The sequence below is a fragment of the Hermetia illucens genome, chromosome 4, assembly GCF_905115235.1.
Source record: "Hermetia illucens chromosome 4, iHerIll2.2.curated.20191125, whole genome shotgun sequence".
Taxonomy (NCBI): Eukaryota; Metazoa; Arthropoda; class Insecta; order Diptera; family Stratiomyidae; genus Hermetia; species Hermetia illucens.
Genome location: NC_051852.1, coordinates 4,077,261 through 4,093,212, shown reverse-complemented (window position 1 = coordinate 4,093,212; position 15,952 = coordinate 4,077,261). Strand labels below are relative to the sequence as shown.

The following is a 15,952-nucleotide window of genomic DNA, read 5'->3' as shown; positions in this document are numbered from 1 at the left end:
GCGGTTCGTACCCTCGCTCCGTTGACAATCTCCAGGGGAAATTCTTGAACCAACCACCGAACCGGTACTGGAGCAATGGACATTTCTGACACTCTCCAGGCACCAATTTGAATGAGCCGAAGAACACCAGCCGCACCAGAGCCAGTTACGAGTTGACAGCCAATTTCTTCGAATGCGTCGCGTATCTGTGTCGCCACCAGCCGTGCCCAGAATTCCAAGCCCGTCGGTTGTCCACAAGACAGTTTCGCGGCAAACCCGTGTTTTGCAGGAAAACGGAAGAAGTGCCAAAGCCGAGGAGCCGGCGAAACGCGCGTTACTTTCTCTCACACTCCAAGTGGTGTCCAGTGTGTACGGAATCCCAGCGGTCGGCAGTGTTTCTGGTTTGGGGTAGTTCGTCCTCCCGGTCGAGTGACGTGTGTTCTTCGAGTGGTTTTACGCGACGATCGGATAGAGTCCAGCCTCGCAGGTAAGCCGGAAATCCCATTTCCAATGTATTTCACGGGAAAATGCAAAACGCAGTTGTTTGCCGGCTCGGCGTCGTTTTGGGGTGAGTTGCGGGCTTGATTGACGTCCCCCTCACGGTCCACTTCGAATGTCGAGGGTTGTTTTGGTGTCACACAGGTGATGGCATTGCCAGGCCGCAGTGCCGACTGGCGCTAATCTAAGCGAACTGTTCTACGATGATGTAATGTGCAAAAATCGTTTTGATGGTTTGAATTTGAAATTTATGTCTGTAAACAATAGTTTTTTTGCTAAGTTAATTGAAATTTGAGTTCCCAGCAGTTGTATAATTAGTGGGAAGTAATGTGGGGTAAAAAAAAATGGCACAACGGACCGATGCCGCCTTAAGACAGGCTCCAATAAGACAACCCGAGGCAATAAGGCTAAATATCTTTAGTCCAAATATTTGTAATAAAAGCTAAATTAATCCTTTTCTTAAATAGTATGTATTTGCTATGGTCGAAAAATAAGCCAAGGCAAACCCTGCCTAAGATTGAGCAATGGCGTAAGCCAGGGCGCCAGACAATTTTTAGGGATGTCGAATTGGTGGACCTCGGCGGAAAGCCGGGATGTCTGGAGTTCCTTATTAAGCCAGGCCTAGACCGGATACCGGTTGTTGCGCCATTGATGATGATGTATTTATTAGCAAGAAATGTGTTGGGTTGGGGAAAAAGTAATGTCGTATTTGTGATCGAATTTGACCGCTTTATTTAACATACTTAAAATTATCCGATTTAGTCAAATATGCGCCGTTTTGTTCGGAAACTTGTTGCCATTTAGAAGGCAACTTCACACTAACCCCCACACTCCCCCCCTCCTTATTTGCAAAAAACTCAGCCTGTTTTTGCAAGCCTCTTGAGGCGAACTTAGTAGCACTAAGAGCGTTTTGCATGGACCGGAAGAGATGGTAATCACTTGGTGCCAGGTCCGGACTATACGGTGGGTGCGGTAGGACATCCCATCCGAGCTCCCGTAGCTTCTGGCGGGTCATCAAAGATGTGTGAGCGTTGTCCTGGTGGAACATAACACCACTCCTATTGACCAATTCTGGCCGCTTCTGGTCAATCACCTGCTTCAAACGGTCGAGTTGCTCACAGTAGAGGATGCAGATTCTTCTTCGCGAGGATACATGATCTAGGTCTGCCCTGATCAGCGTCTCCTGTGCTGTGGAATAAATTAAAATATTTGCTTGGGAGCCCTTTGATTGTTCGATCGCTTCCAACCCAAAGCTCCTATGTTAGTGCGATATTGATGTCTTCCTCTAGGAGGAAGACAAGCAGATTAGTCGAGGCGCACTTCGAGTGCTGCAGATTTATCTTGTCAGGTTGGTTGTTTGTCTGGGGTTCTTCCTCCTTCATAACAACCCGGTTGTCCACGGGAATTCTGCGGTTTTGAAGGCGCAGGGATTGAACGAGCTTGTCCTTATCCATGCGGATCTTCGGCAACCAGATGAGAGCGACCGACCTCGTCGTAAGGGCTGACATTGAGCTGATCTTAGCAACGCACGAACCGAGAAAGTTCCTAGAGAATTGGTCCTCGCAAGCTATAACATGGAATCCACGGGCCACCTGAGAGGAATCAAAGCAGGGGATGAATCCCGTGTGTTTGCCTTCGGCGTCCAGGAGATGTTCAATGACCATCTCCTATATACCCTGGAAACAATCAGGGGCTGATAATGCCAACCAGACAGACAGGATTGGCGTAACCGTTCCCAAACAAAAAAAAAACACAGCAAACTTAAAATGTAACCGACCCCCGGTGGATTGCTGTGAGCAATACCTCGTGCGAAAGGGGAGGCAACCCATGTTCAGGAAATGCAAGAATTTCCCCTTTACAACGTCGGAAACGCGAGATATCCTGAAAAATGGACGGCTGGGAAGCCTTGGAAAAAACGCGGAAAATTGAAAATTTACACGACCCCCCGATGAAAAATGCAAAGTCGGCGAATTGCTGTGGGCGATACCTCGTTCAAAAAGAGAAGCGGCTTTCCATCTGGAAATGCAAGAATTTCCAGGCTACGACGTCGGATACGAAATATATCGTAGAAAACTCACGGCGGGGAAGCCCTGGCCGCCCGTTTGTTCCCGAACCTCCTTAATATCCCGTTCAGGTGCGCCGATAGTGAGGCCTAGTGAGGCCTGCTTTGCTACCTAGTATCATCCTGGTGGAGGTGTTGAGGTTATTCTGGACCCTAGTTATTCCAGGACCTCAGCATCATTACGCTCCGCTATTGGAAAGCAGAGAAAGCACTTTCTATACGATGGTAGCTCGAAAACCCTCTTCAGGGTCAGTCGCGCACCCTCCCACACATCGTTCAAGAAGGAGCGCGATAGCCTTGGCTGCAAATGAAGAATTGGGATCATCAGTAAACTGCTACCGCTTTCGTTTGCCCTTAGCCGCGGATGTCCCAGGCGATCCGTTCCCTTCAGTATTGGCCCTACCCGGGGGTTGTGTTTTGCCCGGAGGCGGTTTGCCCGATTTTTTTTTGCCTGGGGGCTTTATTTTGCCCGAAGGTGTTTGCCTGGAGGCTGTTCACTGCCCAAAGAAAGATGCTTACTCGTAGATAAGACTTTAGCATCAGCAGGTGGCGCCGATTGAATGGGATTGTTTCGGCTCGTCCGTTGAGGACTGGGTTCCAATAGGGTTTGTTCCCACTTGATTAAGTGGTGAATTTGACTTCATGGTCTTTGTTTTACCGGGGAAAATAAGTCGTTCTCGGCAGAGCCCCTTTTTGCCGAGACAAGGCTAGTTGAAACTGGGATTCGCTTGGTACCCAAGCGGTTCAAGGTCACATCTTAACCCCTGTGACCATTCAGCCCTCGATACGGTAGTCACACCTTGCGTGCGAAGAAAGAACTGGTTCAATTGTAGATCTGACTTTTGTCAGCCCTGCGCTAGCACGTGATATGTTCTGCCAAGTTGGCGAGGACTTTACGTACAGCGACTATCAGGTAAGATCACCTTTGAACTAAGGACAGCACCCCGGAAGCCGAAATTCAAAAGAACACCAGGATGGTCCGCGGACCTGCCTAGCAAACAGGTACCTCCACGGATAGAGCCCTCCATGTTTCACAAATCATCTCTACAGCATGTAACGCGTCGATGCCCAGGAGATGCTCATTCCCCACCAGAAGACCCAATTATTGGCCAATCCCACCAAACACACAGCAAAACCTTCCTGGCCGTCAATTCGGGCTTAGCAATGGTTTGGGCCGGCTCACCGTTCTTCTACCACGATCTTTTTCGCTTGAAATTTTCGTACGTGATCCACTTTTCATCATCAGTCACCATCCGCTTCAAAAATGGGTCGGTCCAAGAGATTTTTTTCCGTCAACCCGCGTGGCAACGAAACACCCAGCTTTTTTTGGAATCCAATCTTTCGCTAATGGTTCCAAGCGGTTTTATGGTCTGTACCCAGTTCCTGGCCAATCGAGCGAATGCTCACATGCCGGTCTACTTGGATAGTTTCGACGATTGTATCGGTTTCCGCGACGATTGGCCCACCAGTACGGGATATATCTTCGACATCCACTACACCAGAACGAAATCGATCAAACCAACGCTGTGCTGTGTGAATCGTTACAGTATCGGACCCATAAATTTCACAAATTTTTTCGGCCGCCTTCGTTGCATTTTTACCTTTCAGGTTGTAAAAACGTAAAATATGACGAATTTCTTGCTTAGTGGACTCCATCTTTGACGCGCTACAACTTGAGACTGAAACGTACGATCACAACACTGTCAAAGAGACACTTGTAGCACAGTTTGTTGTCTTCAAATCGCCGTATAGTAAGACCCGATGCGATAAGTACAACACAAGATATGTTGAAGTGTCGCCATCTATTGACAAAATACGACATTTCTTTTTCCCCAACCCTATATAATAATTTTGCCGTGCTCTTGAAAGCACAACGGAAAGAATTGTGTTTGACCCCTAGAAAAGGAAAGTCTCACGCGGAATGAATGCTTGCTTGTGCTGAGCACGCTGTACTGGTGGTGCCACAACAATCCCCTTCCCAAAGACCTTCGCGTCTGGTGCAGGAAATGAAAATGTGACCCTCCTTTTGGGGCCATATTACTGTGTTTGTATTGCCGAAGAAACGATGAAAAAGGCTGCTGCAAAGGTGACTGTGTATGCGGCGGCTAAGATGGTTGAACTTGCAGGAATAGTACGTCCGCCCACTCGAGATAATCAGGTTTTAGGTGGTCCGTGGAAAGGGTCTTTGCGACCCCGTTAACGTCTACGAGAAACGTGGGGGCGTCGAAATGTCTAATCACTCCATGCAGGCCGATATTCGGCTGCTCTAGCGGCTTCTTGATAGCATCTATGGGTATTCGCAGGTGACCAAATCCTTGAAGATGAAATGATGGTGGTCCTGATGAGTAGACACTGGCACTGGCCAAATAGTTCTAAGGAGACTGTGCTGGTCGGTGGGGCTGATGCTTGGTCTATCCTGAGAAGTGATGAATTCCCCCGGAGTACGGAGCGATGAGCAGAGATTCATTTTAGCCGGAGAGGTTTGCAAATACTCCTCAGTCCTAGGACTACTGAAAACGCTCGGAGCCATCTCGGGCATGCACTTTAAAACATTCTTGAGAGTGCGATGCATTCCATCCACCATTCGGTTGGGCTTAGGGAAGGTAAAGTGTCGTGTGGACGTGCTATGCTCCTAGGAGGCGGTTGAAATGGGCGGATCCTGGTCGGGGGTGACTTCAAAGTTAGGACACTTGAATGGGGCATGCTTCACCCAGACTCCAGAGGGAAACGAATTCTGGAAATGGCGGCGAGAACAGTACTTGTAGCTCTAAACATCGGATCCACCCGAACGTTCCGTCACTCGGCAGGGAAGCATTCCAGACGTAACCTTCGCGTTGGAATCACTGGTGTCGCTGGTGGACGGGTGGCGAGTTCTGGAAGACTTCTCGGCAAGCGACCATCAATACATTGCCTTCGAAGTGGTGGACACAAACTCTCGGCGTGCGCCACCCCGGCGTTCTTTCTGTGCATAGAACGTTGTGAAAGTGTACACCGGGAGGTTTGTCGAAACTCTTGGAACAGGTGGAGCCGCGCTGGAGGGTGCTCCTGGGGGCGGTGGCGCTGCAGCCGACACTGTCGTAAATTAAGTTGCGCACCTGATAACGACGGCCTGCGGAGCCTCGATGCTCAGGAGGGCATCAAGACGTGGCAAATCTTCTAAGTATTAGTAGACAGTGGAAATCGCAAAGCTCCGGAAAGAGTGTCACAAGCTCCGCCGTTTAACATAACGTCTAAGCGACTGGGAGAGGAGGCATGTACCATAATGACGGAGTAAAAATCAGTCAAAAGGAGACTCCGCGGCGCAATAAACAAAAGCAAAGCTCGCTGCTGGCAGGATCTGGTCGACGAGCTGAATGGGGATCCGTGAGGACTTGGTTACAAATTGATAACCCGAAAAATCAGGACTCTGCGGAAATCCTGTTTACTCAAGGCCGAGTAGATGGACCGCACTCTAGGGGCACTATTCCCTGCGTACCCCGTATGGGATGATGACGTCGGCGCTGAGGTCGTGGAAGACTACAATTTTCTGTATAAAAGAGTTGGAGCAAGCAGTCCAGCTCGAGTTTCCGTCTTCATACCGCCCACTATGTATGCTTGACACTGCTGGAAAAATGCTCGAAAAGTTCATCAGAAGCGATACGCATTGCCGGAGACTTATCTCCTCGGTAGTTTGGTTTTAGAGCAGGAAGATCCACGCTACGATATGCCAGAAGAGTCACGCCTGGTCGGTTATGTAGATAATGTCGCGGCGCTTGTAGCTGAACGCACTGTCGAACAGGCGCAAAGCAAACGCGGTATCTTGATGCGACGGGTAAGCGGATGGATGACTGCTCATGGTTTCAACCTTGCACTGAAAAAAACCGAAGTAGTCATCCTGACGTTCGGCGAGTCGATAATCGAGTCAAAACCAACGGTAGAGTACCTCAGGCTGACTCTTGTCTCAAAGATGAGCTTTTTGAGCAAATTAAAGCAGCAGCGAACAGGGCTGCAGCTGGAGTTCCGGTGTTAAGTAGGCTAATGGCAAATATTGGGGGTTTTACGTCTGATGAGTTGAACGCAGTCTGTCCTGCTCTACTGCGCAGAGGTATGGGCTGACGCTCTTGGCAAAGAGGTACATCGTAAGCGTCTCGCGTAAGAACAGAGACGGGGAGCTGTGCCATATACAAGCGCAAGGGAGATGAGCCAAAGGAGGTTGTTGCTCGTGAAGAATGGCAACGCACTCTAGACGAGTGGCAGCTCTCTTGGCAAAATGAAACTAGAAGCACACGGATTGCTCGGCTCATCGCCAACTTAGGTGTTGTGTGGATTGTGTGTTTTGTAATGGAATTGTGGATGACACCCATCACACTTTTTTTTCTTGTGGAAGCTGGGATGGGATTCGTCGGCAGCTCTATTTAAATACAGGGGATCTCTCTCCAGACAATATTATCGAAGAGATGCTGAGGAGTGCTGGCAGGTGGAGCCGTGTTGCTCATTACGTTCGGGTCCTTCTCGTTGCTAAGAAGATAGAGCTCGACCGGTGGAGAAGCCGGATGGCAGGGAGTTCCATGAACTGAGAGTTCCCTTCCTCTTCTCCTCTCCCGTTGGTGGAAGGAATTCCTTGATTTCAAGGCTCCGCAAGGCGGGGGAGTTCGGGGACTAGCCCGAAGTAATGTGACCAACGGTTCCAGGCTAACTCTCTGACAATTGGGAGGTGTTTAGCTAGTAGTTCGACGACGTATCGAACCAGGAGTCCAACACTGTGCGTGTAAATGCATTCACCTACCCTACCCAAAAAAAAAATGGGCGAACAGGGCACCCACGAATTGGCGACCTTTGTAAGCGGGGATGTACAGAGGCGTATCAAAAATAGAGATCGAATGATCGAATATGACACGTGCGATGGTGACAGCCGTTGTATCCAAGACTGGACCCTCGTAGCCTTTGCAAAGATGAAGCTTGGGTTCTACGTGGATGTTATCGAAGCTGGCGTTAGGAGTTTTGAAATTACCGAAATCTGCTTTGTTGTGATGAAGGTTCTGGGGGTTTAACGTGAGTACCTGCCGTGTAGGCATAACCCCACGGGACCCTTCGTACACGGATTGATTTGGAGACCACAACTCTTAGGTTTATACTAACTGCAGGCTCAGCATTCACACCAGTGAACACAAGGCCTATCTAACACCTCTGCCGCAACTAAGGAGTACGGCAACCGAGTTGTACAGCGCTTAAGCTCCAAGGAGTTCTGCCCGCGATGTAGGCATAACCATAACCACCACGGCCACACGCCGAGAGCAAATCCTCCAGGAATTGTCCTGGAAGATATGTTCTCAGAGGGTCATCCCGATTCCCATGGTATCAGATAACTTCCTGTGAGGCTTTGTGGCAAGAGTCATTTCAGATGAGTCCTTTGCAGACTCGGATCTGATCACCCTCCTCGAGTACGAAGGGACGGGTTCTGTTGTGATGTAACTTTGAGAGCTCTCATTGCGGAGAATAGGTCAAAAGAATCTAAGCACTACATGCTTGGCTGCAGCCCGGCTACTAGCGTGTGCACTTTGGTGAACGGTACCAAAAGCATTGGGACCAAGCGAAGTCGTTAGATACGACTTGATGGTACCTTTGAACTCCGTGCAGTAGGCCGCATGGCCGTCCAGCTCGAGTGAGTGAAACTTGCGATGAGGTGCGGTAGTTGTTGGTTTCTGTCTGGACTTCGCTAATAGCTCGGGAACTCAATATGGTGGACATAGAGACCGTCTTCACACGAGACAGAGCGTCTGCCACGACGTTTTGGTCGCCAGCGTGTACTCACAGCTGGTTTCAAACTAGCCGATGACGTCGAGTTGCCTGGCCTGACATGGTGAGGCCTTGTTGGAGCGCTGCTCAGCCTCGGATAACTTCCTTGAAAAGAAGCCTAATGGAGTCCATGTGCTATTTGCTCGCTGTTGGTGCAAGGTGTTACCAGTAACCATGCTGGAAACGTAGGTGCGCAAAGCTATCCTTTGGGTGAATGATAGGAAGGCTGAAGTTACAGTAGAGGCGATGCCTTGGTTGCAACGCTCAAACGCGGAGTCAGCCTAGATTATGCAATATATGGCTTTTGAGAAGCTCAGTTAGCGGTGTCTGTAGCTCAGTGGCGTACAGAATGCAGCGGCGATAATAATTAATGACACCAAGAAAACGTCTTTGCTGCGAGGAGTCTGTGGGCTTCCGGAGATCCGTGGTTGTCTGGATTTTGGGCTCTAATGGATGGAAGCCGTTCTTGCTGATGTGGTAGCCAATGGACCTCAGACTGGCCGATTGGACATTTGTTTTGGTTGACCTGAAGCTTGCCTGTCGATAGGAGCGAAACAAGTTCATTGAGGCGACTTTGATATTCTTCTTGGTTTTTGAAGGAGAGCACGATGCCGTCTTGATAGCTGCGAATGAAATCCAGCTTCCTGAAGAGGTGGTTTAAAGTCCGCTACAATATTTGAGTTGTGATCCTCAGCCTCAATGGCATACCTACGAGCTTAAACAAGCCAAAAGGCGTAGTGGCACTTATTTTGCAAACGTCCCCGGGAGCGAGAGGAATTTGGTAGAAGGCTCCTTGCAGGTCGATGACCAAGAATACCGAGTCGTTAGTCTGCTGGAGCAGATCTTCTATTATAGTTCACCAACCTATAGTGTGCGGATAGCTGAGTGGTTAGAGCACAAAGCTGTCGTACGGAAGGTCCCTGTTTAAATCTCACTGGTGGCAGTGGGATTTGTATCGTGATTTTACGTTGGATACCAGTCGACTCAGCTGTGAATGAGTACCTGAGTCAAATCAGGGTAATAATCTCGGGCGAGCGCAATGCTGACCACATTGCCTCCTACGGTATACTGTAGTGTACCGTTACGGTCTTGAATGAAGTGCTCTAATACACTTTAAGGCCCAGATCCAATATGGATTGTTGCGCAAACGATTATTATTATTATTAACCTATTGGTTCCCGTCCAGACTGGTGATGGAATTTAATGGTCAGTAATCATCCTTAGCCCGCCACCATCCTTGGGTACTATATGGAGGGGACTGGCCTACTGGCTCGAAAAGGGGCGAATGACACCACCCTCCAACAGGAGGTCGTACTATTGCTTCACTGCGATGAGGCGTCGAAGCCGAGCGAAAACCGGTGTTCCATTAGTGACGATCTGGTAGCGAATTAGCAGATCTGACAAGGTTGCCATTTCTCCACTTCTCTAGTTGAACTTCAACTGGAAGACCAAAAGCCCTCCCAGTTCCCACAAGCGAAGACCGCTGACCGACCAGATCGGACCGGAAATGGGCGATGGTTAATGGTCGAGAGGCAATCCCGAGTCGAGTTGAGTAGCCGGAGAGGGCCAAGAAGGGAGAGCCATCCCAAAGACCGAAAAAGATGGCGAAATAAACCGTGGAAACTCGTCCGCAAACATTGAAGCTCCATCGAAGTGTTCCGTTCAAAAAATTCAACAAAAATGGGGATTCGCGCGAGCCTACCGTAAGATCAACACGGGAGCTAAAACTGAAAGAAGAAAGTAAAACTCTGGATTCGAGTGCTGCGATCGAAAGAGATCCACGAGGGATTGCATCCTCAATGAATGTAATCTCTCGTGGATCTTCATACCTCAATTCTATTGTGAAGCTAGACTAGACTCCTACGAGAGTCTCCACATCTCGAAAATGTTTGGGACGCATCAAAGAACCTCCCGAAAGTTTGATCAACAGAGAGCAGGCTGGTTTCCGCTCGGGATTCTCTTACATTGACCACATCAACACCCTACGGATTCTTTTGGAGTAGTACGCAGAGTTTAGATTGTGTTTGCACCTGCTCTTCATTGATGGTGGTCTCGTGCGTGTATTACTCCGAAGGCCTACTAAAATTATTCGAGGCAGGTGAAGCCGTAACATCTAGCTAGGAGGGAGAAAAATAGCAATTTCCATGTATCTCACTGCAATGGGGATACTGTGATCTTGACGGGAGATCTAAATATCAAGATCAACTCTAACGCCTAGCTCTGTCATGTGTTAGAACACGAACATACCAGAGAGTTCTCTCTGAGGGGAGCAATCGCCGTCTGAGCATAGTAGCGTCGCATGCTTCCGGCATTCTGTGAGAACGCCTTTTCGGACTCCATCCGCCCTTGATTTCAATGCAGATTGCCTGGTGGCTGCTATGAGTATAGTCCTCGCTGACATGCCAAGCGATTCTACTGGCTAAAGTGGCACTCACATATGTCAGGTCCGCTTTAGACCCCAGGACCCTTCCCCGGAAAGTGTTCGAGGCCTACATTCGCCAGCATCATGTCTGTAGCCCTTCGCTCCGCTTCTCCAGCATATCTAATTAATCTCACCGTGTCGTCTCTCCAACCACTCCTTGATGGCAGGAATGAGCCTGTGAGTCCACTGACCCTTTTCCGAGCGTTCCCACTACCATCTATTTATGGATCTCTCTCTCTTAGCCTTGTTCGTCTGCGATGAGGGAGTATAACTCAGCGTCTTCAAGATGCTGCGACAACAACTAGCGCTATGTCGTTAGCTTAACCCATCATTGTGGCTTCCCTCAGAAGGGGAAGATTAAGTACATCGTTGTCCATGGTGTTCCACAGTAATGGGCCCGTTAGGGAGCCCTGAGAGATACCCGCGAAAAGAACGTACTCCTGGAGTCCGTCATCGGTGTCATACCAGAACTTCCTTTCAGTTAAATAACTATCGACGATAGCTACCACCCGTTCCATGAATTGCATCTTCGGCCAAGATCACCAATTTGATGGAATCAATGGTTGATCTGGCGGAAAGCTTAAGGGCTTTATTCGGTACTTCGTCCACCCCCGGCGCTTTATTGTCTCCTATTCTACCGTAGATCTCCAGCAGCTCGTCTCTGGTGACTGGCGGAATTGCCGTCACATTCACAGGTGATTGGAATGTTTCGTCGCCCTACTCTTGCTGAAGGAATAACCCCTGGATGATTTTCAGCACGGGTTTACGTCCGCCTCTGAGCAGAGCTCCTTAAAGCATTTCCTCTTGCTTCGAGCTTTTGCGGGCTGCCTTATAGGTGCTCTTTTTTTTACCCCTGATCGAGTCTATCTACCGCCCTCTGAGCCGCTTTTCTGGCTGGTAGGCTGATCGAAGGTCGGCCAATTCACCATTTCACCAGTAGTTTAGTCTTTTACTGGGGAATGAGCACTTTCTGGGGATGGACGTATGACATGCTTTGGCGATGCATTGGGTCTGTCTGTCAGTCATATGCACTTTTCTCAGAAACGGCTATACCGATTGACACGAAATTTGGTGAGAAGGTGGAAACTGTGAACGCGGCAGTGAGTGATATTCTTCTGTGTTGATATTTAAGGGGGTCCCATGCAAAAGGGGTGTATACATTTTTTTTAACAGAATATAATCATGTTGGGTATCAAATGAAAGGTCTCGACTAGTACTTTTTGATGCCGGTCTTAGTTTTGACATTTGTTAGAAAGACGAGGAATGGGAGGGGTGGAAATTGATGATTTCTTTAAAGAACCCATTCTCAATTTTGTGGAATACATCTAACGGTATCTTTTCTAATGCAAGGAGATAGTGTGGATATCTCAATTTATGGTGTTTTCCATATTTTGTTTTGTTTGTCTACTTACAGTCCATTAGAAATTCAAGAAAATTGTAGGTTGGGCATGCAGGTTTGTATTCCTAACGGGTGTATCATGTATTTTGGCACTAACTTCAGGCGTTTATTTGATTGCATAAACAAACACACAAATGTAAACCAATGCACTTGTCACACTTAACTGTACTCCTACTGAACTGTCAAACTCAAATTGTGCAGTTAGATCCATTCAAAATGTCGTACAAGCTCAATTTACGGAAATCTGTCGCCAACATGTTTGGCGGACTAAGTTCTAGTGAAATTCTTGAAATGTTCAAAGACAAGCCAATCTCTCGCAGAACAATTTTCCGTGTTCTGAAGGATTGTCGCGATGGTAAAGAGCCCGAAAACAAAAAGCAATGCGGTGGTCCATCCAAATTAGGTGCCAGTCTGCTATCAAGTGCGAAAAACAAGGTTGGTCAATCAACACGCAAATTGGGATGAAAATTTGGTGTTTCGAAAGATACAGTCCATTGTATTTTGAAGAAAAACAACGTAATTTATCGTAAATGTCGACGAGCACCAAAATATACACAACAACAACTCGAAAAAATACCAAAATGCTGCCGTGCACTTCGTGACAAACACTTTGCGAATGGAAAATCCATAATTTTGGATGATGAATCGTACTTCACATTCTCGCATCATGAATTGAGTGGCAACGACGGCTTTTATACTGACAACATTGAAGCAACACCAGATGATGTTAAATATGCCGGCAAATCAAAATTTGAACCAAAGGTGTTGGTGTGGGCAGCCATTTCATCGAAGGGTGTTTCAGAGCCTTTGATTCGATCAAACAAATCAGAAGCGATCAATGCTGACATTTATATCAGCCAATGCTTGCCGAAATTGAAGCAATTCATCGAAAAACATCATGGTCGTGACGAAATAATGTTTTGGCCGGACCTTGCAAGCTGTCATTATGCAAAAAAAACATTGAATTGGCTGACTAAGCAAAATATACCATTTGTGCCGAAAAAGGACAGTCCCCAAACGTACCTCAGGCACGTCCAATTGAAAATGTTTGGGCAGTTCTCAAGCGTATGGTCTACGTCGGTGGCTGGGAGGCTCGAAACGAGCAACATTTGATTGGTCGAATCTAGAGAAAGTTGAAGGAAATCGATCCATCGGTCCGCCAAAACCTGATTCGGAACATTCGCTCCACACTACGAAAAATCGAGGACCATGGTCCATTAAGTGTACTGTTAATGTATTTTTCGACGAATCATGAACAGAATAAAGTACGATTAAAAGAATTTTTCAAATCGATTGTTTGTTTTCGAATGACATGCTTTTGAAGTTAGTGCCAAAATACATGATACACCCGTTAGGTTTTCCACCAAAGATTTTTTATATTTTGGTTTAGATGCAGTCTTTTATGCAAGGAGTCCCCCATTCATGCTGGCTTTAAAGGGGATTGAAAGGAAACTTCGCAAGATTAGCCAGATAGCTCTTTACCTGCCTTGTCCAAGGCTGCCTCAAAGTAAGCCAGTGAATAAGATGGAAAAATACATTAAATGAATGTGCGAAAAATCGTCAAAAATGACGGTTCGAGAAAGACCGGGCAACCTCCTTCTCTGGCACTATTTGCAAAACCGTCAAACATGATCCCTATCTCCGCTCAACCTGGTATTTCAAAGATTTCTCAGCTCACATTCGGAGATACCACTCTCTCCCTGATCTTGATGTCTTGAAAATATCCAGTGCTGGCAAACAAAATCTTCAAATCCGCGGAAGCGAAGGAAAATGTCAACGGAATACCCTTTTTTGAAGCAGTGAAACCATCAGTGGGTGTATGAGTTAGATACCCGCAAACGAAATGACCAGAAGGCAGAAGTAACAGTGGATCACACATTTGGAAAGGGCGACAAATTTATTACTGACTATGCTATGCAATGGAAACCGTTGTCTTAGGGCCTGCGTGGCGCAAAACAGTGAAGAAGGAATGCAGGCTTCACAGGATGTCCTGGAGGGAGCTGAAGCACACCGCCAGGAGCAACGATGGCTCGTAGATATAATTCAGCTTCCTTACAATCAAGAATGAGGAACCTTCAGTAGTGGAGCGATCACCATGATCAAAAAGAAAATACGAACCAGAGATATTTGATCGAGGGGCTGACGCTCAATCAACTCGGCCTTCGCATCATGAATGGAAAACACATCCATGAAGTAAGAAAAATTAGACGTTCGCATAAATTTACCACAATTTACTTTTTGCTTTTCCAAAGGTCGAAGCATGAAGGAGGGGCCAACAGCACTTCACACGATATCATGTGACCAAAGGCATTAGACGGCTACCGAAACCCTGAACTGAAAAGTATCAACTGCGCATGCTTACTGAACCAGAATAACCGCAACTACTGAAGAAAAATTCCGAATATTGACCTCCATTTCGTACAAAATTCTTTGCACTGTTACGAAATATTCTAACCTTGAATTCCTCGTCTCACCGAGCAATGGAAGTAGAACGCACTCTTGCGTTCCTCCCACTGAAAGTATCTTGCCGACTTGGAGTTCTTCGGAACCAACGGATTTTTGCAAATCAGATACTTCTTTCTAGCAGCCAAAAATCTATTAGCAAGTAAATATTATCTGTAGGATCTGTAGGAATGGCATAGCCCACTGGGTCTCTGCATACGTTTCTGCCCCAACTCTCAGCCATATCTATTTGCGAAATAGCACACGCTCTTCAAAGTGTTTTGGTACATTTATAAAAATTTATGACAATTTCGAAGGATACGAGAAAGCGGCCGAATGCTATGCGGGTATTTATAGACTTTGTCACCGGAGCGCGCACATATATTTAACCTTGTGATCGGTTTCGTTTAAGCACTATCCGAAAATTTGGAGCACCGTCTTGAGGCAGTGGAGCATGTTCCTCCATCATCAAACGGAAAACTCGTCCCACGAAATTGACCACTTGCCTGGCTGCTGGGAATATGCACATTCTCGCAGCACTTTGCAGTTACTTTAGTTAATGGGGCTCGTTTAAATAGAAACGACAGAAATACCTGTAAGACTTGTTGCGCTGCGGTCTGAGCCTCAAAGATTTGAACATAAATTATCTTTCATTTATAGCACGGTTGCAATCAGAGACAGCTGGTGAAAATATGCAGAAGGAAATGTCTTTGTTGCATTGGTAACGGGCAGCACCAGTTCGTCTACCCAACAATGTCTTGTCCTCCGCATATCATTAGATTGTCTATGTGGCTTGATCAATCAATTAAAGATCATTAAATCGAAGAGTCGGGGCCACTTATCTCCCGTCTATGGTCAATGGTGCTGAAAAAGTAGAAACCCAGATGAATGCCTTGTCAATGTGAATGGTACAAGATTACCACGATCAGTAATGCAACGGTAATGCCTTGATCTTGTTCGATTGTCAGAGCAGGAAGAGCTTCACCATCCACCTTTGGGAATCGGAACCAAAAAGGCAATCCAACAGTCTCGCGATGGACCATCTCGCACATACAAGAAGTTCGCATGAAATTGAAATTAACGTTTCCAATTTGTTGTCGATTTGAAACGAGCCAAAGCCAACGTCTAATATCTGCCAATTACCCTAATTAACGTTTTCGACCCGTCGCCATCGAATTCTAATTACCAGCGTAATGTGAAAAAAATCTAAACGACAGAAAAAGATTGAAAATTTTCTCTCAACATCTTTTGAGCTATTCAGCCCCAATTTATCTCGCATTGAACCTGTTGCACAGTTCGGTACTAATCATGACTCCATCAGTGCCACTATGGTCCCCATTTCTCTGGTAACCTAGAGATGGGATCACGTGCAGTG

General features: G+C 47.1%; 1 protein-coding gene across 1 annotated transcript in view; it reads left to right on the top strand.

Annotated features, from left to right (window-relative positions):
* The first annotated feature begins 148 nt into the window (after positions 1–148).
* The window catches only part of LOC119656077 (alpha-actinin, sarcomeric), a 186,309-nt gene continuing 170,505 nt past the window's right edge, over positions 149–15,952 (top strand). The window contains exon 1 of the mRNA XM_038062360.1: positions 149–466. The gene's annotated coding sequence lies outside the window, so the exon portion shown is untranslated. The remainder of the gene's footprint in view (positions 467–15,952) is intronic.